At 49.4% G+C, this 21218-nt stretch overlaps 1 protein-coding gene across 7 annotated transcripts in view; it reads right to left on the reverse strand.

The window, feature by feature from the left end:
* Window positions 1–21218, reverse strand: part of LOC141156754 (flavin-containing monooxygenase 3-like) — a 252205-nt gene that overhangs the window by 173360 nt on the left and 57627 nt on the right. The gene's annotated exons all lie outside the window — the stretch shown is intronic.

Raw genomic sequence — 21218 nt, forward strand, 5'->3', positions numbered from 1 at the left:
CGGCCTACAAATGGATCCTGAGAAACTGTCTGCCATCGAGAAATGGCCCCGACCGGAGGGGTTGAAGGCCATTCAGCGATTCCTGGGCTTCGCCAACTACTACCGCCTCTTCATACCACACTTCTCTTCCCGGACGGCCCCAATTTCTGCGCTCACCCGTAAAGGTACTAATCCCAAAGAGTGGCCACCCGAAGCAGAGGAGGCCTTTCTTTCCCTTAAACAGGCCTTCTCTTCCGCCCCGGTGCTGCATCGCCCAGATGGCAACAAGCAGTTCTTCCTGGAAGTTGACGCCTCCTCCTCTGGAGCCGGAGCGGTACTTACTCAAAAATCATCTTCCGGGAGGATGGTAACTTGTGGCTTCTTCTCTAAACTCTTCTCCTCCTCTGAGCGCAACTATTCCATAGGAGACCGAGAGTTATTGGCCATCAAACTGGCATTGGAGGAGTGGCGTTACCTGCTCGAGGGGGCTCTTCACCCGGTAATAATTTACACTGACCACAAGAACTTGGCTTACCTCCAGCATGCCCAGAGACTTAACCCGCGCCAAGCCCGGTGGTCCTTGTTTTTTGCTCGTTTTGATTTTGTCCTTCATTTTCGCCCGGCTGACAAAAACGTCAAGGCGGACGCCTTGTCTCGATCCTTTCTGGTGTCTGATCTCGAGGAGGATCCGAAACATATCATCGATCCCGCCAGAGTAATGCAGGTGGCTCCCGTGAGTCTAAATCGTCTTCCTCCTGGTAAGACGTTCGTACCAGTACCTGATCGGGAGAAGATCCTACACTGGGGTCATTCGTCTAAACTAGCTGGCCACGCCGGTCAGAAAAAGACCCTCCAGCTTATTACCCGGCACTACTGGTGGCCTAACCTGCACAAGGATGTAATAGACTTTGTTTCTGCCTGTGTGTCCTGCGCCCGCAACAAAGTTCCGAGACACCTGCCGGCCGGCCGCCTCCTACCTCTGCCAGTACCTGCTGCCCCCTGGCAGCATATAGCGATGGACTTCATTACTGATCTGCCCGTCTCTGCCGGTTGTACGGTCATTTGGGTGGTCGCTGACCGCTTCTCCAAGATGGCTCACTTCATTCCACTGCCAGGTCTTCCGTCTGCACCCGAGCTGGCTAAAGACTTTATCCGCCACATCTTCCGTCTTCATGGCCTGCCCCGTCACATCGTGTCGGATCGTGGGGTACAGTTCACTTCCCGTTTCTGGAGAGCCACTTGTAAATTGCTGGACGTCACCCTGGACTTCTCCTCCGCTTACCACCCACAGTCTAATGGTCAAGTGGAGCGGATCAATCAGAACCTGACCAGTTACCTTCGGCACTTCGTTAATGCCCACCATTCTGACTGGGTGGATCTCCTGCCATGGGCCGAATTCTCGTACAACAATCACGAGAGCGAGTCTTCCTCCAAATCCCCGTTTTTTGTAGTCTACGGTCAGCATCCTCGGATCCCGTTTCCCGTCTCCACCTCGGCGGACAATCCGGCTGCGGAATCTCTTGTTAACAAATTTTCCTCCATATGGGAGAGTACCCGGTCCGCACTCCTTCTGTCATCCGAGCGTATGAAAAGACACGCTGACAAAAAACGTCTGGACCCTCCTCAATTCCGCCCTGGGGATAAAGTCTGGCTCTCGTCCAAATATGTCCGGCTCAAGATCCCTTCCTATAAGTTAGGGCCTCGGTTCATCGGCCCACTGGAGGTCATCAGTCAGATCAACCCGGTGGCCTATAAATTGAAACTCCCGGCCAACTTACGGATCCCTAACTCCTTCCATGTATCTCTCCTCAAACCTGTGGTACTTAACTCTTTTTCCAAGTCTACAGGTACGCCTCCTGCTCCGGTTTCTGCTGAGGACGAGTTTGAGGTAGAGAACATTCTTGCCACCAAAAGGGTAAGAGGAAAGACCTTTTTTCTGGTAGATTGGAAGGGGTTTGGTCCTGAGGAGAGAACGTGGGAGCCCCGGGAGAACATCCATGCCCCTCTCATCCTAGCTAAATTTCTGTCTGGCCTAAAAAAGGGGGGGCCTAAAGGGGGGGGTACTGTAGCGCTGGCGTCCCTGCCCTCTGCTAGGCAGGGACGCTGCTCCCCTCACCGCTCTGCTCCGTGCCCGGCGTCCTCTCCCCGCTCTGCTGTCAGCGCGCGCTCCTTCCCGGCGTCCTCCTCCCGCTCTGCTCTCAGCGCGCGCCCCTTCCCGGCCCCTGTGCTTAGGGCGCGCGCGCGCGCGCTCCCCTCCTCTTAAAGGGGCCGCGCGCGCCGCCCTAAGGAGTCCCCGGCCAATGGCCGGAGGACTTCATCATATATAAGGCACCTCCTCCAAAATGGAGGTGCCCGAGCAATGTTGTTTGCACCTGTGTCTCACCTGTGCTTCAGCCCTCAGGTCCCGTTGCCAGTTACCTGCCAGTTACCTGCCAGTTACCTGCCTGATTCCTGCCAGTTACCTGCCTGATTCCTGCCTGAATACTTGTTACCTGTCTGCCAGTCTGAGGTCCGACGGTCTGCCTTACTACTCCTGTCAGTCTGTCTAAGGACCAGCCTGCCCGCTCACCTGGGAGCGCATATCAGCTACCTGCCTGCTTGCCTGAGGTCCGACGGTCTGCCTTACTACTCCGGTCAGTCTGTCTATGGACCAGCTTGCCCGCTCACCTGGGAGCGCTTCTCCGTTACCTGCCTGCTTGCCAGCCCGGAGGCTCCGTTGTCACGTTCTGTGACCACCAGCTATCTCAGAGACTCTTGCCCGCTCACCTGGGAGCGCATCTCCGTTACCTGCCTGCTTGCCAGCCCGGAGGTCCCGTTGTCACGTGCGGTGACCACCAGCTATTCCAGAGACTCTTGCCCGCTCACCTGGGAGCGCTTCTCCGTTACCTGCCTGCCTGCCAGCCCGGAGGCTCCGCCGTCACGTGCCGTGACCACCTGCTATTCCAGAGACTCTCGCTTGCTCACCTGGGAGCACCAATCTACCATCTGCCTGCTAGCCTACCCGGAGGCTCTGCCATCACAGGTCGTACCTACCCCTTACCCAGAGACTGCCCTGATCACTTGCCGTATCTCCCTGTCCGTTCATCCAGAGACTGCCACCCGCTCCCTTACAAGGGCCGCCCCCTTGTATAGTAGCTCAGAGGTTCCGCCTCCCGGACCCGTTACACCAGCCATCCTCCACTCCATCCATCTGGACCATCGAGCGCTGCACGGCACTCATCCGTGAACAAAACAGTTTTGAAATCAGTCTTCATGTAATGTTTGGCCCACTGGAGCCGTTTCTGCTTGTGTGAAGTGGATAGAGGAGGTCGACAGGATGGCGTATGCACAGCTGCAAACCTCTGAAGGACCCTGCATCTTGTTGTTCGGGGGACGTTGGAGGCACAAGCAGCTTCAAAAACTTGTCTGCTGCTATGACAAGGCTTTTTTGCCGCTGCTCTTTCAACCTGACGTAATTGCCTGTAGGAAAGAGTCCTCAATTTGCCCTTATCAGCACGCACACGTGTGTACTGTGAATCAGCTACATACTTCTTGATTGCCAAGACACTTCATCCTGATCATCGCACAATGTTGATTGTAGTCATGCCTTGACCTAAACACTCCACAATTTGTTGCTTCTCAGCAGCCGACACATCCTTTTTCTTTCCCATTTTGGCAGAAAATGTAGGCTGCTTAATAATGTGAGACAGCCTTCTTAAGTAGTCTTGCCTTTCATTGGACACACCTGCCAAACTAATTAGCACAGGTGTCTGCAATTGCTTACAGTGATATAAAGAGCTCTGACACACATCACCATCAATGAGTTTAACTGACAAACAAACAAATTCTTCCCTTATCACTCCTAAACACTTTTTGCATAATAATTTGGAACGCAGTGTACATGTGCTTTTCCACAAAACACCAGTGGTTCACGTAGTGAATCTTACAGTTCTAACTTGCCAACCGTGGTCTGTATGGAGTTGTTCAATAAAGGCCCCAAAATTAAGATAACATAGACGGGAGAGGTCTCTATGAATAGGAATTCCTAAGTATTTGATACCCTGTGAGGGCCAGGCAAAGGGAAAGTTGGACTGGATGGAATCCTATATGGATTTGGGGAGGGAGACATCGAGGGCCTCAGACTTCACTGCATTGATTTTAAAATTTGACCATGTAACAAAGTGATCTATTTCAGCCATAACAGCATGGATGGATATATGTGATTGAGTGATATATACTAGGACATCATCAGCAAATAGAGAGCACTTGTACTCGGTGCCTCCCACCTCAATCCACCTAATATTGGGGTTATGGCGAATTGATGAGAGCAGGTGCTCCATCACTAGGATGTATAAGAGAGGGGACAGAGGACATCCCTGCCTTGTCCCATTGGTGATTGTGAAAGGTGATGAAAATGTTCTGATGCACCCCCTGGGCCTTGGGACACCAGGAGCCGGACCCTTTTTGGTGGATGCTGGTGGTTGTAGTCTTCGTGGCGGCGACCCGGTTCCGTGGCTCAGGGTGGTCAAACCAGTGGCGGAACTATTTATGTGGCTTTGATGTTTAAATGTCCGACTACGCCACCCGTGGATTGCGGTCAGAGTGAACCGCCGCTGCAGGGCAGACCGCTGAGGCTGGTGTTGTGGGTGCAGCAGAGCGTAGCATAACTCCCCACGGGAGTAGTATAGCCTCAGGGCAGTGTATGCGGAGGATGGGGGTGATGGTGCAGGGCAGCAGCAGTAACGACACGGAGTCAGTGATGCAGTCCAGGGCCTTTACTCACAGTTCTTATTATCCAGACCACGTCTGCAGGTAACGGCTGCCCACGTCGTACTGTGCTCACCAGGTGAGGGGCTCAGACAACTCCCAGATAACTTTGGAGCGCTTCACAGGACCCCCTTTGTGTGTCCTTTGTCTGGCCTTTCTTATCAACCCTTCTGTCCGGCTGCCTCTGGCCTCCTCTTGGTAAACTTGGCGCCAGTTTCCCTGACCCTATGTGGTGCCTTCCTAGCGGGTGTAGCGAGGGGCTGCGCCACATAAAATGTCACAGCCTCCGGTTTCTAGCTGAGGGTCGTTTCCTGCCTCCACTAGTTTCGGGGACCGGTCTCCCCCTTTGGCCTGACCCCTCCACGCAGGTGGATTCGGGCATGCGGTGGCGACTCGCCCGTCCGCACCCCTGGGATCCCTTCATTCCTCGTTCCTGGAGCCTTCTCCGCTTCTCTTCCTTCCTTCTCCCTCTTCCAGGCCTGGGCCTCTGTTACTAGGCCCGCCTCCGGAGCAGAGCTCATGCAGAGCCCCTGATCCCTGCCACTTCTGCTCAGACTTCTCTGCACTGAACTAAGATGGTGCCCACCTTTTATACTCCCTTCTCAATGCACCCAGGAACTGCTTCCTCCCTGCTCCTGCACTACAGGCTTCCCCTTCCTCAGTGTTCCCTCCCCCCACTCCAGCCAGGGACAGGGACTGTCGTGCCCATCTCAGAGGCATATTGGTCGCCCTGCCCCACGGCAATGTGGTGTAATGCATGCAGGTGTCGGGTCCTGATCCACACTCCATCCTTACCTGAGAGTGAGATATCACACCTCTGGGTGAGGTGCAATACCTCTGTAGCAACCGAGCCATCAGGGTGCTACAGTTCCATTTATCTTCAGCCTAGGTGACGTATTGTGATACAGGGCCGTGATTTTGGCTATAAAAGGGTCCCCTAGACCCCTACCCCAAGCTTTTTAAGAGAATCAGATATGGCGTGCCAGGAGACTCTATGGAATGCTTTCTCAGCATCCAATGAGAGTATCTAATTACAAATTTTTAACTGCATCTAGCCCAGGAAATACTTTGTGCCTAGTAGCAGTGTCTGCTAGTCAGCGGATTATCCTGGCTGTTAAGCAAGCTACACCACCTGTAGTTTGGACACTTAATTTTTTCAAAGGAAATGCTTCGGGACCACGGGATACTCAGTGAAGAGCATCAGGAGGCACCCCAAGGCATAGGGGCTGGGACTGGCAGTAGGATGCCTTGCGGTGGACAGCCGAGCTCGATCCTTATAAAAGCTTTTTAACTGCAGCAGCTTTAGTGGACGCTACTGGAGCTGGAATTACGCGGCTACTGGCATGAGACTTGCCCTCCAATAGATCCTTGTAAATGGATTTAAAGTGTATTCATTCAAATTAGAGAGACAATTTAAATTAAAAAGCTTAGAGCTGCCTCCACCACAGGGGGGCTCGCTCGACCCACCAGCGGACAGGCCCCAGTATTGGGAGAGGGGGGCTGGCCGTCAGGGTTCACCGCGGCTCTGGCACAAACCCGGCGACACGGAGGTGGCACGGGCAGGAGCGGACTGAACGTGTCGGCTTCTCACTTTTTGGATTTTAGAAGGGCATGACATGCCTATATCTGTGTCTCCCCCTCCTTTTACTCCTCCACCTCTTTTCTTTTCGCATGACTATATGTACTTGTCACTTTTCCATGTGTTAGTTGTGTCTTCTGAGCAGTTTGTCAGCTTTTGGACACCTTTGAAGGTGTTTTCTATGTGTTTCTATGTGTTTTTGTTTGCCTGCCATTGGTTTTAACGGTGTTCGACGAACAGTTCGACGAACAGTTCGGCGAACACACGGGTGTTCGACGAACCGAACCGAACTCGAACACTACGGGGGTGGCTCAACACTATTTCTGTCCCATTGACTTGCATTGGTTTCCGGTATCGGGTTCTGCGATATCCGATACTTTTTGGGTATCGGTCAGATCCAATCCGATCAGATATTTGCTGATATCGGAAGGTATCGCTCAACACTAGTCGCGTGGTCAGATAGCTGTTGGGGACATAGCGGTGACTAAATCTGGCAATCTTCCTTGCAGAATGATCATACACGCTGTAATCCCTACTTTTGACCCTATTCATCCAGATGTCAGTGCTCGACAACTACGCGCAACAATAACTCGTATCTTAGAGTATGCAAATATTAGTGAACAGATTGAGACCTTGACAATTCCTGCCATTGGTGTTGGCATCTTCGGGTTCCCTGTTCATGCGTGTGCAAGGGAGATTGTTGGAATTATAATGAACAAGTGTAGCCCCCCAAGCATTTGCTGCCTCTCTGAAATCAGGTTAATTAGTAATGAGGACAGGATTGTTAAAGCTTTTAAGACAGCCTGCATAATCTGGACTCCACCCCATGATATAGGAGCTGCCCAAATAGAGCCCCTCATTCCAGGACTGTTACCTCCTCCTGCTCCTCATACACAAGTAATTACACCTGTATTTCCGGTGCCATCTCTACTCCCGCCTCAGGTGCCACCACCAACCGTGCCAACGCCCACGTCTGAGGAGCCCACCCTTTATGTCAAGTTTACACCCCAGCAAGCTGCTACTCTGCTGAACCAACTCCCAGATCCAGAAAAACAGCCGATGCCTTTCTATAGAAGCATGCTTCAAATCCAAAGGAATTACTCAGCCACATGGCAAGATTTCATTTCCCTGTCAAATCTTAAAGCAGGCGATGCATAATGGCCTGTTATGGACACTGCATTTAATGATGCCTCACTTGTCAGTGACACTACATGGGACTCTGGTGTTCAGTTCTGCCAACAACTTAAGACATGGGCCTCGGATAAATTGGCTGATCAGTCAACATCCTTCAAGGACGTCATGCAAGAACCAGGGGAATCGGTGGAGAGATATCATGCTCGTCTAACGCAAATGTTTAATGACCTTGGCTTCAGTAACCAAATAAAAGTTCAACGGACACTGCTCATTTCCTCTTTTGTTGAGGGCCTTCGGGAAGCTCTGAGGAAGCAATTTCAAGCAATTAGACCTGAATATGCTACATTGGATCCTAAGGATGTCTTAACGATAGCTAAGGGATTCGAAAAAACACTCCCTGAGAAATCTATGGCAACCTCAAACAGAAAGACCCATATTCTATGGACTGATGTGCAACACCAAACCCAGAAACCTACATTATCTCGTACCAAAGATGTCTGTTTCAATTTTGGTAATCCGGGTCACCAAAGACGGGATTGTAGGGCCCCTCTTCTAGGACGCAGATTCAGAAACCGCAATGAGGATAATCGCAGATTCAACTATCCTCGACGCAATGACCAATACTACGAACGATCACCACAAGCTCGGATACATCCAGATACCAATCACACCGCTGCTCTGATGGATCTAAATATCCAATAGGACAAGGGGAATCCCGTGTCCACTACTTTGGCTTCTATATCTGGTCCAATAGCCAAAGTAACTATCAACGTTCAAGGCAAACCCTTACCGTTCCTTGTGGACACCGGTGCAGCCAGAAGTGTTATCAGATTACAGGACCTGCCTTTTCCCGACCTGATATCCTCTGAAGCCGTGACATGTGTGGGAGTAGATGGCGAGCCTACTTCTAACAAGCTCACCCGCAAAATACAGGTTGGACCATACGAAGATGTGTTTATGCGTCTTGTGGTGTCCCCCACTTGTCCTACTAACCTTCTGGGAGCAGACCTTCTTCAAAAGTTAAGAGCGACCATCGCCTATTCATCAGATGGTCTCACCATCACTGATCCGAATGAAGAGTGTCAACTTCAAGTCGCACCTCTGCTCATGATGATGGACGAAGCTGCTAACACCACCTCAAGTGTTCCGCCAGAAGTGATGTCACAGGTCCCATCTACTCTATGGTCTGCTGGCCCTGAAGATATTGGACGTCTTGCTGTACCTCAAGTACGGATCATTCTTAAACCTGGAGCTCAACTCCCTAGGGTGCCCCAATACCCACTCAAATCTGCCCAGGAAGAGTCTTTAGGCACTCAAATCAAGGCTCTCCTGGAAAATGGGGCACTAGTCAAATGTAACTCTCGCTGTAACACGCCCTTGTTTCCAGTAAAGTAAAGGACATTAAAGGGAGAAGCCCCGAAGTACCGTATGGTTCAAGATCTCCGAGCTGTTAACGCTGCAACTGTACTAGAAAGTCCCAATGTGCCCAATCCACATACATTGTTGTCAGAAATACCATCAGATGCAAAACGTTTCACTGTCATCGATCTGGCCAATGCTTTCTTCAGCGTACCACTACATCCAGAAGATTGGTATCTGTTTGCCTTCACTTACAGAGGATCACAATACACCTGGCTGGTCTTACCACAAGGAGCACAGAACTCACCAAGCCATTTCTCTCAGGCCCTTGCCTCTTGTCTGCTGCACCATCCTCAACCCGTCCACGCTACTTCCTCTTTCCAGGGGGGATGTGGATGATGATACTGATGCTTTAGATGAAGATGCCTTTACACACTCAGAGGATCATGATTGTCTCAAACAGATGCAGGAAGAAGCTGCCTCCAAGAGAAATGTGTCTGAAGACTCACTCCCGCATGCTGACCTGACGTTCTTCACTGATGGTTCCAGATTTGCAGATGAAACAGGAAGATTCTATACGGGATATATGCCGTGGTTACACATGACCAAGATTCATTTAGAAAAGAGAAAGCAGCGGTGTACATGTCTCAAGACACTGTAGAAAGGCCTCAAAGCTCTTATGAAATTTATCCATTTACATCAAGACAAGACATCGGATGATGAAAAGAAGTTGTGGCAAGAAGCAGGAGTTAAAAAGGATGAAGATGGAGTCTGGAGGAAGAACAAAAAGATCTGTCTACCTCGTAATCTGTACCCCTCGGTGACAGAATGGGCGCACAGTATCACCCATAGAGGCAAGAATCAGATGAATGACTTGATTTGGAAGACTTACATGGCACCTGGAATTTCTACTGTCACCCAAAAATATTGCAAGTCCTGCTTTGTGTGTGCAACATGCAATCCAGCACCGCCTCAGAAAGTTACTCAGAAACATTTGGCTAAACCACTCTATCCCTTTTTAAAGAATTCAAATCGATCATATTTAAATGACAAAAGTTCTCGGGATGTCTTAAAGCCTATCCAGTAACCAACATGACTGCCAGAGTGACTGTTAAGAGACTGATGATTGAGGTAGTGTGCAGATATGGAATCCCAGAGGTAGTTGAGAGTGACCAAGGACCCGCATTCATTGCAGCACTGACTAAGGAACTATGGACATTGGTAGGGGCCGATTTAGGTGTACATACTCCATATCACCCCCAGAGCAGTGGTAAAGTAGAAAGGCTAAATGGCACCTTGAAAAACAAAATACTGAAAGCCAGTCAGGAGGTCAGACTTCCTTGGACAGACATTTTGCCCATTGCCTTATATTCAGTCAGAAGCACTCCGAGGGGTCCCACTAAACTTACACCATATGAGATTCTTTTTGGGGGGCCTCCAAGGTTGGGTCAATATTTTCCACAACAGCTAGCCTTAGGAAGTGATACTCTTGTAAATTATGTCATTGCCCTTACTAAAGAATTGTCAGTAACACATGCTTGAGTTTTACCATCCATTCCAGATCCAGATTTTAGTGAAGGTACTCACACTTTCCAACCTGGTGACTATGTGCTCGTAAAGAAGTTCATCAGAAAGACATCCCTGGAGTTGAGATTTGAGGGTCCCTACCAAGTGCTCCTGACCACTCCTACTTCAGTCAAACTTGAAGGAAGACCGACGTGGATACACGCCTCCCACTGCAAGAAGATTATGCCTCCATCAGAACCTTCTACATAATGTTGCATATCTTTTACTTTGTCTGTTGTGCCATTCTATACTCATTTGTAGGAGGACAACAGGTAGCAATCACCCAAGCAAGAGGGGTGACACTTAACACTTATGGGTGAGGGAACCACAGTAGGGACAGAAGGTTAATAAAGTATTTAGGGGGGACTGTTGAGGAGAGCTATAGGCTCAAAGACTTATTTAACCTCCAGACATAGGAGATTGAGAGGAAAGACCCACAAAGTGTATTATTTCACCTTACATAAGGTTGTTTAGATCAAAAGATGGCTGCCATTTCCTGTTTCATCACGCCATGCTCTGTTCTGGGAGGAAGCTACATTCTATAGAAGGACTAACCCACCTTGATGACCTCATGGACTACACCCCCTGATGACCTCATGGACTACGCCCCCTGATGACCTCATGGACTACGCCCCCTGATGACCTCATGGACTACGCCCTCTGATGACCTCATGGACTACGCCCCCTGATGACCTCATGGACTACGCCCCCTGATTACCTCATGGACCACGCCCCCCTGATGACCTCATGGACCACATCCCCTGGACTAAACAATCAATACAGCTGGTTACTCACATTCTGGGCTAACCGAGACCACATACAGTGTTTATATAAGTCTATGTTCGGGTTGAATAAAGACACTTGGAGCTGTGCCATAGCTGATCAAGGAGAGCTTACATCCGACTGTGTTTGTGTCTGATGTTATTCTTTCTTGCATGCACTTGATAATATCCATTAGGCCAGGAGCAGGCAACTAGTGAACATACCAAAGTGTTCACCCTAACAAAGCTTTGTTTTAACGGGAGTCATAGAACTTGGATAGTAGCAGGAAAACATCCAGCAATCCTCGGAGGAGGTAGGATATGCACCAAAACGCTGACCACCTCAGGCCTAGCCGCTACTACATACATGTGCTTGCATTCCAAGAAAACAAAGCAGATGCTAACTTCTATCATCATCACCATGCTCCTCACCATGGCACTCTCAACTCCCCTGATGGAGTAGCCAGGGCCCACCGGAGGAGTCTGGTTCTCTTGTGGGCTCGTCCAATGCTGCCTTAAAGCTGGCCGGGCTAAGAAAAGTGTGTGGGGGGGATGTTCCAAGGAGAAATGGGGGCGGCTGGGGACTGTTTATGGACACCCGGCTGCCCCCAGGCGGCTAGGAACCGTGTGTGGGCACCTGGCCGCGGGGCGCCTGGGGACCGAGTATGGACACCCGGCCACCGGGCGGCTGGGGACTGAGTATGGATACCTCGCTGCTGAAGCAGCCATGAGGTAGTGGCCAGCTTCGGCCTCCTTCAAACTAAAAGTCCCCATTTCAATTGCAAGCTAGCAGTATGGTATTGCAGCCTGGGGGTGGGTGGGTGAGTGGCAGGCTGCACACTTACGCTTGCATTCCAAGAAAACAAAGCAGATGCTAACTTCTATCATCATCATCATGCTCCTCACCTTGGCACTCTCAACTCCCCTGATGGAGAAGCCAGGGCCCACCGGAGGAGTCTGGTTCTCTGGTGGGCTCGTCCAATGCTGCCCTAAAGCAGACCGGGCTAAGAAAAGTGTGTGGGGGGATGTTCCAAGGAGAAATGGGGGCGGCTGGGGACCGAGTATGGACACCCAGCCGCCCCCTGGTGGCTGGGGACCGAGCGTGGACACCCGGCCGCCGGGCAGCTGGGGACAGAGTATGGATACCTCGCTGCCGAAGCAGTCATGAGGTAGTGGCCAGCTTCGGCCTCCTCCAAACTAAAAGGCCCCATTTCAAGTGCAAGCAAGCAAGCAGTATGGTATTGCAGCCTGAGGGTGGGTGGGTGGCAGGCTGCATAATTGCGCTTGCACTGCAAGGAATGGGGGAGGTACAATTGAACACTGCCCTGGGACAAGGACTTGCAAGGGGATTGTTGCAAGTCTGCATCTTCTGATGCGGAAAGGATCACTTCTGATGGGCACACTTTTTGGCAGTGACCTGGATGTCAGAGATGCTTCCGGGGGTCTTCCCCATGCTGTTTCCATGTCTTTTCATGCATGTGTCACACAGCACATGGCCAGATAAGATTGTAAAATGTTAAAATGACATTTCCCGGTGAATGCATTTGTCACGGTTGAAAGCAATACAAAAGTGCAAGAACGCATAAAAAATGCTACTTGTGAACATAGCCCAAGGTGTGGAGGAGTATTTTTGTTTTTGCTTATTTATTTTACCTTATACACAAGTCTTTACCCTGGAAAGGAAGTTCCTTAACATATTTCACAGGAAAACCGTTTCAGTTTCGTTTTTGAACGTTTTATTGTGAGCCCGTAAAAGTGGCTTAATACCTCTGACCACATTGTTGACAGCAGTGACCTGGGGGCCAGAAATGCTTCCTGGGGCGATGCCCATGCTATCCCCATGTCTTTTGAGCACTGTCACTATCGTTTTGGGCACTTTTTAGGGTTTCTACAGACTGCCGGGGGTGCCGCCGCAAAAATGCTCGGGTCTCCCATAGACTAACATTGGGCTCGTAGCTCGGGTCGAGCACCTGAGTATCACGGCGAGCTCAGCCCAAGCTTCGAACACCCAAGCATTTTAGTGCTCGCTCAACACTAATTAAGACATATGTCATATTAATTTGCACATGTGCATATTTAGTTTATAACTAGATAATTGCATTATATTCATAAGAACTGGATTGGGAAATGTGTATGTTCTTTAAGTGTGCCAAGCCTAGTTAATGTTTTAATCTTGATACTATTAAAGCATTTTTAAGCATGAAGAATGTGGTCCACAGATCGTCTATCTCAAAAGAACTCAGAATATATGGGATCATAAATTATATTATTGTGCAATTCCACAAAATATATCAATTGGCAAAATAACATTTAAGTGCAGATAGGCATACAACACAAGTTTCACTGTGTCTTCCTAGCTCTATACAGTGATTTCTCAACGATTGGTATCATGACGACAACCATGAACTAGCTCTTCTGTGTTTTTCACAGATAGAATTTAGTCTAAGCTCACTTGACCTTATATTCCTTTTGGGTGCTATCTGAAAAATTAACATCACTCAGACCTATGTTATTCAATAGGGCTGCTCAGATGACTATTTTTTTCACATGGACCAAATGTACGCATGAAAAAAATCCCAGTATGCACTAGTCTCTTCCATATTTTGAATAAGAATGGTCTATTCAAGTCTGTGGGTGTGCAAAAAAAAAAATCAGATCTCATACAGATCTTCTGTACAGCATCCAATTTTTATGGAAATATTGCAATTCTTGAACATAGGAAATGTTATTTGTTTTTATAAATTTCAATAATTGCTGATGTATAAATAGGGATGCATTATGGATTGCATACAAATGATAATACAGATGAAAAATCGTCCATTTTTTCTGAATGAAAATTGGATAATTTTTTATTTATGCTCATGTAAATGTAGCATTAGGGTAGTACCAGACAGAGTGGTTGGCCACTTACAACTGAAATTCCGGCCACTGCGATGGCCAATAGCCGCAGAACTTTGATTCAAAGTCATGCAACCAATGTCCTACCACCAATGGTCGAAGCTTTGGCTCAAAAAAGAAAAAAAAAAAGTATATTTAGTGTTATGCAGTCTGTAAAAGTCCAAAGGTTTGAGCGCTAAAAATATATACACTACAGTTCAAAAGTTTGGGGTCACCCAGACAATTTTGTGTTTTCCATGAAAACTCATACTTTTATTTATCAAATGAGTTGCAAAATGATTAGAAAATATAGTTCAGACATTGACAAGGTTACAAATAATGATTTTTATTAGAAAGAATAATTTTCTCCTTCAAACTTTGCTTTCGTCACAGAATGCTCCCTTTGCAGCAATTCCAGCATTGCAGACCTTTGGCATTCTAGCTGTTAATTTGCTGAGGTAATCTTGAGAAATTTCACCCCATGCTTCCTGAAGCCCCTCCCACAAGTTGGATTGGCTTGACGGGCACTTTTTGCATACCAAACGGTCAAGCTGCTCCCACAACAGCTCAATGGGGTTGAGATCCGGTGACTGCGCTGGCCACTCCATTACAGATAGAATACCAGCTGCCTGCTTCTTCCCTAAATAGTTCATGCATAATTTGAGGTGTGCTTTGAGTCATTGTCCTGTTGTAGGATGAAATTGGCTCCAGTCAAGAGCTGTCCACAGGGTATGGCATGGCGTTGCAAAATGGAGTGATAGCCTTCTTTATTCAAAATCCCATTTACCTTGTGCAAATCTCCCACTTTACTAGCACCAAAGCAACCCCAGACCATCACATTACCTCCACCATGCTTGACAGATGGCGCCAGGCACTCTTCCAGCATCTTTTCAGTTATGCATCTCATGTTCTTCTGCGTGATCCAAACACATCAAACTTAAATTCGTCTGTCCATAAAACTTTTTTCCAATCTTCCTCTGTCCAATGTCTGTGTTTTTTTGCTCATATTAGTGACGCGCCCAGGGGATGGGGACGACTCGGCGCTCGGGCCTTGTTGTTGCCTGACCTTGGGGGATGTCGCGGTGGTCGGCTCCCGGGCCTGTACCCTGGGGTCACTCTTAAAATAAAAGGGGGGAAGTTGTATGGGATAGGGAATGTTCGTGACGCCACCTGTGGTGTCTGGTGAGGATCACCAGCGCTGCGACAGTCCTCTGAGGCCGGTGTTCAGGCAGCTTAGTTGTTGTGGCTCCCCACTGGTGGAGCGGGGCCTCAGGGCAGTGCAGAGAGGGTGTAGAATAGGGCGTTGGCGTTGGCGGGTGCAGAGCCGCGGAGGAAAGAACAAACAGAGGCAGTAGTTGAAGTCATCCAAGTCTTTACTCACTTTGGTGTTTGCTCAACTCAGAGCTTCTCTCTGCTGTCACATGACGAGCTGCGGCCGCCAGGGTGGGGTTCAGCACTCTCCAGATAGTTCAGGAGCACTTGACAGGACCCCCGCTCTAGTGTGTTCCTCCCTTGTGGGAAATGTGTAGTTGCCGGACCGACTGGGTGCCCTTTTTGGTGACTTGTGGTGAGAACGTAGCGTAAGGCCAGGTCCCACTGGATAAACTCAGATTAGGGCATACAGGTGGCGATTCCGCTCTGTCCATATCCCCCTGGGATCCACATAAGCCTCCGGACTTTTCCAATAGAGACGTAAAGTGCAAAGTCAGATAATCTGGGACCGGTACCCCCTCTTGCGGCAGGGTCTCTCTGGCAGAGCCAGAATAAGGTATGCAGGTGGCAACTCCACTCCGTCCGCACCGCCTGAGATCCTTTCGCTTGTGGAGCCTAGTAGTACTCCATCCTTACCTGGGAGAGGAGATACCACAACTCGTTCTGAGGTGCAGTACCCCTGTGGGGACTGAACCCTCAGGGGCGCCACATTCCCCCCAGGTGAAACACAGCATGTCCGCGGGCTGCAATAGAGCAAAGACATGTCATATTTCAGACATACAAAAATTTAAATTCTTTTTAAACAATAACAATCTTCCCTTTATGGGAGGCACTTTTATTAACGTTGCAGGTTATACGTGAAACATGAAAGCATGGTATATATAGAAAACAGTAGAAAAATATTGTAGAAGTGCAAGTTCAGCAGCATGAGGGACCTGTCCAAAGCAAACCCTCAACGTAGGCCCTGGGGTGGCTGCAGGGCATGGTGATCCCGAGTTGAACCTCCACTTGTGCCACAACAGACAGGATTTGCTCTGAGGTCAGGTGTTGTGCGTATAAAACCAATAGGGGGCACCTTAATAGGTGCAAACTATATAGAATAAAGTTTGTTGGCTGCTCACTGTCCACAGGTACAATGTCTCAATAAAACATACAAATAACTGAGAGGTAAGGAAGTCCAGCCTCCGGTGCCGCACTAGTGAAGGTATCCCCACCGGGGGTATGGCTCGTGCTTGCCCACGGATCTTGACCGGTCACCCCTGGCAGGGCAGAGGGGGGCATCTTCCTTAAACACCCGGTGCACCTCTAGGGCGTACCACCCGCGTATTCCGTGGTGGCGGGTGTATGAGACCAAGTCTCCAGGGTAGAGATTGCGGTCGGGGTGGCCGTGCTCCAACTGGGGCTCAACGTCCCACCGATTAACGAAGACATCACGGTTAAACTGGGGGCTGCGGATGAAGCCCCATCCTGCTTCCTGGTGAAACCGGACGATAAGTCCTTCCTCCCGGGGGGGGCTGGGACAGGAGGCCTCTGCCTGTCTGGCTTGGGCCTTGGCAGCTTTTGACCTCACCTCTAGTTGTTCACAGTGGACCCTCCGGGTGCGTCGTTCCCTCTCTAGCTGGAGGAGCTCACGTTTACAAAACTCCTCCTGCTGTCGAGCTTCAGCTTGGGTCTCCCAGGGAAACCCCATTAGATCCCCCCCCTGGTTGTCCCATCTAAATTCCTCCCCTCCTGGGCAGGCAACCAGGGTCGCTGGCAATGGCGTTAACGGGGGCCGCTGTTGGTCCTCCACCTTCGCGGACCAGTCCGGGTTCGGGTGTGGGAGGGGTAGCAGGCTTCCGGAGGCTGCAGCGGCTTGGGCCTTAGGTTCCGGGGCCAGTATCTGCTCCCAAACTGTGGCACCCGGGGACGGAGGTGACGGTAGGAGGTCGAGGAGCAGGTCGGCGCACTCAGCGCCCGGGACGGGGATTTCTCTCTTACCTGCTCCTAGGCTGCACGCGGCCTCCTGGTTTTCCTCCTTTTCCGCCTGGGCATCGCTGGTGGGGCGCGACTGGGTGCTCTTTTTGGTGACTTGTGGTGAGAACGTGGCGTAAGGCAGGGTCCCTCTGGATAAACTCAGATTAGGGCATACAGGTGGTGACTCCGCTCTGTCCGTATCCCCCTGGGATCCACATAAGCCTCCGGACTTTTCCAACAGAGACGTAAAGTGAAAAGTCAGATAATCAGGGACCGGTACCCCCTCTTGTGGCAGGGTCTCTCTGGCAGGGCCAGAATAAGGTATGCAGTTGGCGACTCCGCTCCGTTCGCACTCCCTGAGATCCTTTCGCCTGTGGAGCCTATCTCCTCTGCTCCCCTCCTGGGCCTTCTTGCTTGGACCCTGAACGGGGACAGAGCCGGTTATAACTCTGCCCCGACCCCCGTCTCGAGGACTGAGACCGGGGACCATGGACCCTCAGCCGGCTGCAGCCTTGTGCTGACTTGCCGTCCCAAAGACCCACGACCAAAGAACTGGTTATTAAAATGGCCTCCAGTTATATAGAATTCTAATACAGTGCGTAAGTAAATGCTTCCTCCACCCTCACGCACTACGTGGTTCCCCCTAACTTTGGTTCCCCCCCAACTCCTCCATTCAGGCCCGGGGCAGCACTCTGGTGCTTTAAGCCCCCTTCAGAACTGGAGTGGTGTAGTGTTGAGTGTGTGGTTGGGGTCTTGTGTAGTACTCCATCCTTACCTGGGAGAGGAGATACCACACCTCATTCTGTGGTGCAGTACCCCTGTGGCGACTGAACCCTCAGGGGCGGCACATTGGTCTTTTCCTTTTATTAGCCAGTCTCAGATATGGCTTTTTCTTTGCCACTTTGCCCTGAAGGCCAGCATCCCAGAGTCGCCTCTTCACTGTAGACGTCTACACTGGCATTTTGCATGTACTATTTAATGAAGCTGCCAGTTGAGGAGCTGTGAGGCATCAATTTCTCAAATAAGAGACTCTAATGTACTTGTCTTGTTGCTCAGTTGTTCAGCGGGGCCTCCCACTTCTCTTTCTACTCTGGTTAGAGCCTGCTTGTGCTCTCCTCTGAAGGGAGTAGTACACACCGTTGTAGGAAATCTTCAGTTTCTTGGCAATTTCTCGCATGGAATAGCCTTCATTTCTAAGAACTAGAATAGACTGTCGAGTTTCACATGAAAATTCTCTTTTTCTGGCCATTTTGAGAGTTTCATAGAACAATCAAATGTAATGCTCCAGATTCTCAACTAGCTCAAAGGAAGGTCAATTTTATAGCTTCTCAAAATCAGCCAAACCGTTTTCAGCTGGGCTAACATGCTTCTGCAAAGGTTTTCTAGGGTTTTCTAAATATTCATTAGCCTTCTTACACAGTTAGCAAACACAATGTACCATTAAAACACTGGAGTGGTGGTTGTTGGAAATGCGCCTCTATATACCTATGCTGATATTGCAATAAAAACAAGACGTTTACAGCTAGAATAGTCATGTACCACATTAACAATGTATAAGAGTGTATTTCTGATTCATTTAATGTTACCTTCATTGAAAAAAAATGTGCTTTTCTTTCAAAAATAATGAAATTTCTAAATGACCCCAAACTTTTGAAAGGTAGTGTAAATGCCAATGTTTGTAGCTGATATTTGATTACCTCCCACCAAAACAATGAAATAAAAAGCAATCAGACTGAAATGTACCCTAAATTGGTAATACTAAATACTACAGTTTACTCCAGAAATAGCAAGTCCTCTTACAGATCTATTAGCAGAAAAATAAAAAAAACCTTATGGGTTTCAAAATAGTGATTTTTTTTTTAATTTTTAAAAGCTGTCAAGCATAAAAGTTACTGTGTTTATGGACTGTATGATGTACTGGACCATAAGACTCACCCCAAATTTTGGGAGGAAAATAGGAAAGAAATGTTTTAAATAAAATGGTGGTCCGATTTTATGATAGCTTAATGGGGGAGGGAGAGCACAGTGGAGCCTGGTCACGGGAGGCAGGGTCACTGCTGCAGGAGATCAGTGGCGGTGACCGTAGTGGGTTCATGCTTAGAGCTCCATGCTGGGAAGAGGGCATATCCCAGCGGTGCAAAGCTGAGGGCCTTGAGTTTTCATAAAATGTCGGCATTGAGCAGAGTCCCCTTCCCAATGATTTCCTTGCGGTGGGTTTGGGGAATATGGCGGCGCATGCGCAGATTGAGATCTTGGGAGCCGGGGTCCGCAGCATTGCCCCATTCCTGCCGCTGCTGTTTCCTGCAGCAGTGACCCTGCTTCACCTCAGCCTGTAAACTACATTTGCATTGTAAGACGCACACCCATTTTCCTCCCAAATTTTGGGGAAAAAAATTGCGTCTTATAATCTGAAAAATAAGGTCTATACATTTGGTATCACTGTAATCACACTAACCTGCAAAATAAAGCTAGTGGATAATTTTTTTCATACAGTGAATATTGTAAAAATAAGAACCATGAACAATAGCAGAATTACTTTCCTCCATTCTACCTACAATTTTTTTTCCCCATTTTTCACCTTTATATTATAATAGTTAATACAGTTACATAGTAAACTAGAAATAAATTAGGAATAAAAAAAACTGCAATTCATCATGAAAATAAACAAGCCTTCATATAGCTATATAAAAATAAAAAAAATTAATGAGTCGGATAAAAAAGAAGGAAAAAAATTAAATATGTCTGCAGGTGGAAGGGGTTTAAAGACAAAACCTCACACAAAATATATATTTATATAAGACATTTTATAAATTATGCCTGACTACTACTGTGGAATGCAATAAGTCAAAATTATTGGATGAAAGCTGAATTGAATATCAACTAAAACACATGAATGCAATTTCATGCTCATGTGGCGCCCCTGCGGGTTCAGTCGCCACAGAGGTACTGCATCTCACGCTCAGGTAAGGAAGGACTACTGCCCGGGACCCTACAGTATAAAGCGAGAAGCCATCTTCGGAGTGTGTGGAGTCTGAGAGGAGAAGTAGAGGGAGCAGGAGCTCTGCTCAGGAGGAAGGCCTAGCCAGTGAGGCCCAAGACAGAGAGACAGAGAGACAGGTTCTGGAGGCCACCCGTACGCCCGAATCTACCAGGAGGTGGAGAGGGTCAGGTCGCACAGAGGGGACCGGTCCCTAAACTAGCAGAGTTCTTTAAGTCTCAACTAGGAAACCGGAGGCTGCAGTATTTCAGGTACTGCAGCCACAAGCCACATCTAATCACCAGAAAGGTGGCCATAGAGGACCCAGGGGACAGAGAAGACATCGCCCGGCAAGGTCCGCGGCCACTGGCCTGAGACACTAGGTGTAAGGTGCAGGGAGACGGCCAGAAGGAACACACAGAAGGGGGTATCACCAGGTATTGTGCGCCTAGAGACTGTGTTCTTTACTGAATGTTGCGCCCGCCCCAGAAGAACGGGCGCCACTTTGTGCGAGACAAAAGACAACAAGAAACCACCTCCCATCATGGGCCGGGTTCCAGAATTGCGCCAAAAGCGAGGCCCGCCCTAAGCAGCAGTGACATGTATGTGGATGTGTCCATCAAGCTGGGGGGGGCCGTCCCTAGGTGTGTCCGACAGCAAGCTGCCATGGAACAGCCCCTGAAATGGGAAAGGAGAGAAGAAACCTGGGAGACAGGGTGGAGTCTCCTGGAGTCTAGACAGACCGCACCTGGCAGGCAACATGGAGGAGAGTCCGGAGCAAGCTCCCGTCCATGGCCTACAGCGACCAGAAGCACCTCTCACCCTGGAGGAGGCAATGGCGAAGTTGTCCCTGGAAGATACCGAGTTCCTCCATGCCGAGATCCAGAAGCTAGGCCGGAGGATGGAGAGGACCCAGCAGGATGCCATCGCCTGCTTGAAGGAGGAGCTGCTGGGGAAGATTGTGACTCGGCAGCAGCCAGCGCTGCATTGCACCAGCAGCGCCCCAGCCCCGGAGGAGCCTGAACACAGCCAGCAGGCAGAGGACGGCACAGGCACGGCCGCGGGAGCAGGT

The sequence above is a fragment of the Phyllobates terribilis genome, unplaced genomic scaffold, assembly GCF_046119375.1.
Source record: "Phyllobates terribilis strain yellow unplaced genomic scaffold, ASM4611937v1 Scaffold_8__6_contigs__length_399053987, whole genome shotgun sequence".
Taxonomy (NCBI): Eukaryota; Metazoa; Chordata; class Amphibia; order Anura; family Dendrobatidae; genus Phyllobates; species Phyllobates terribilis.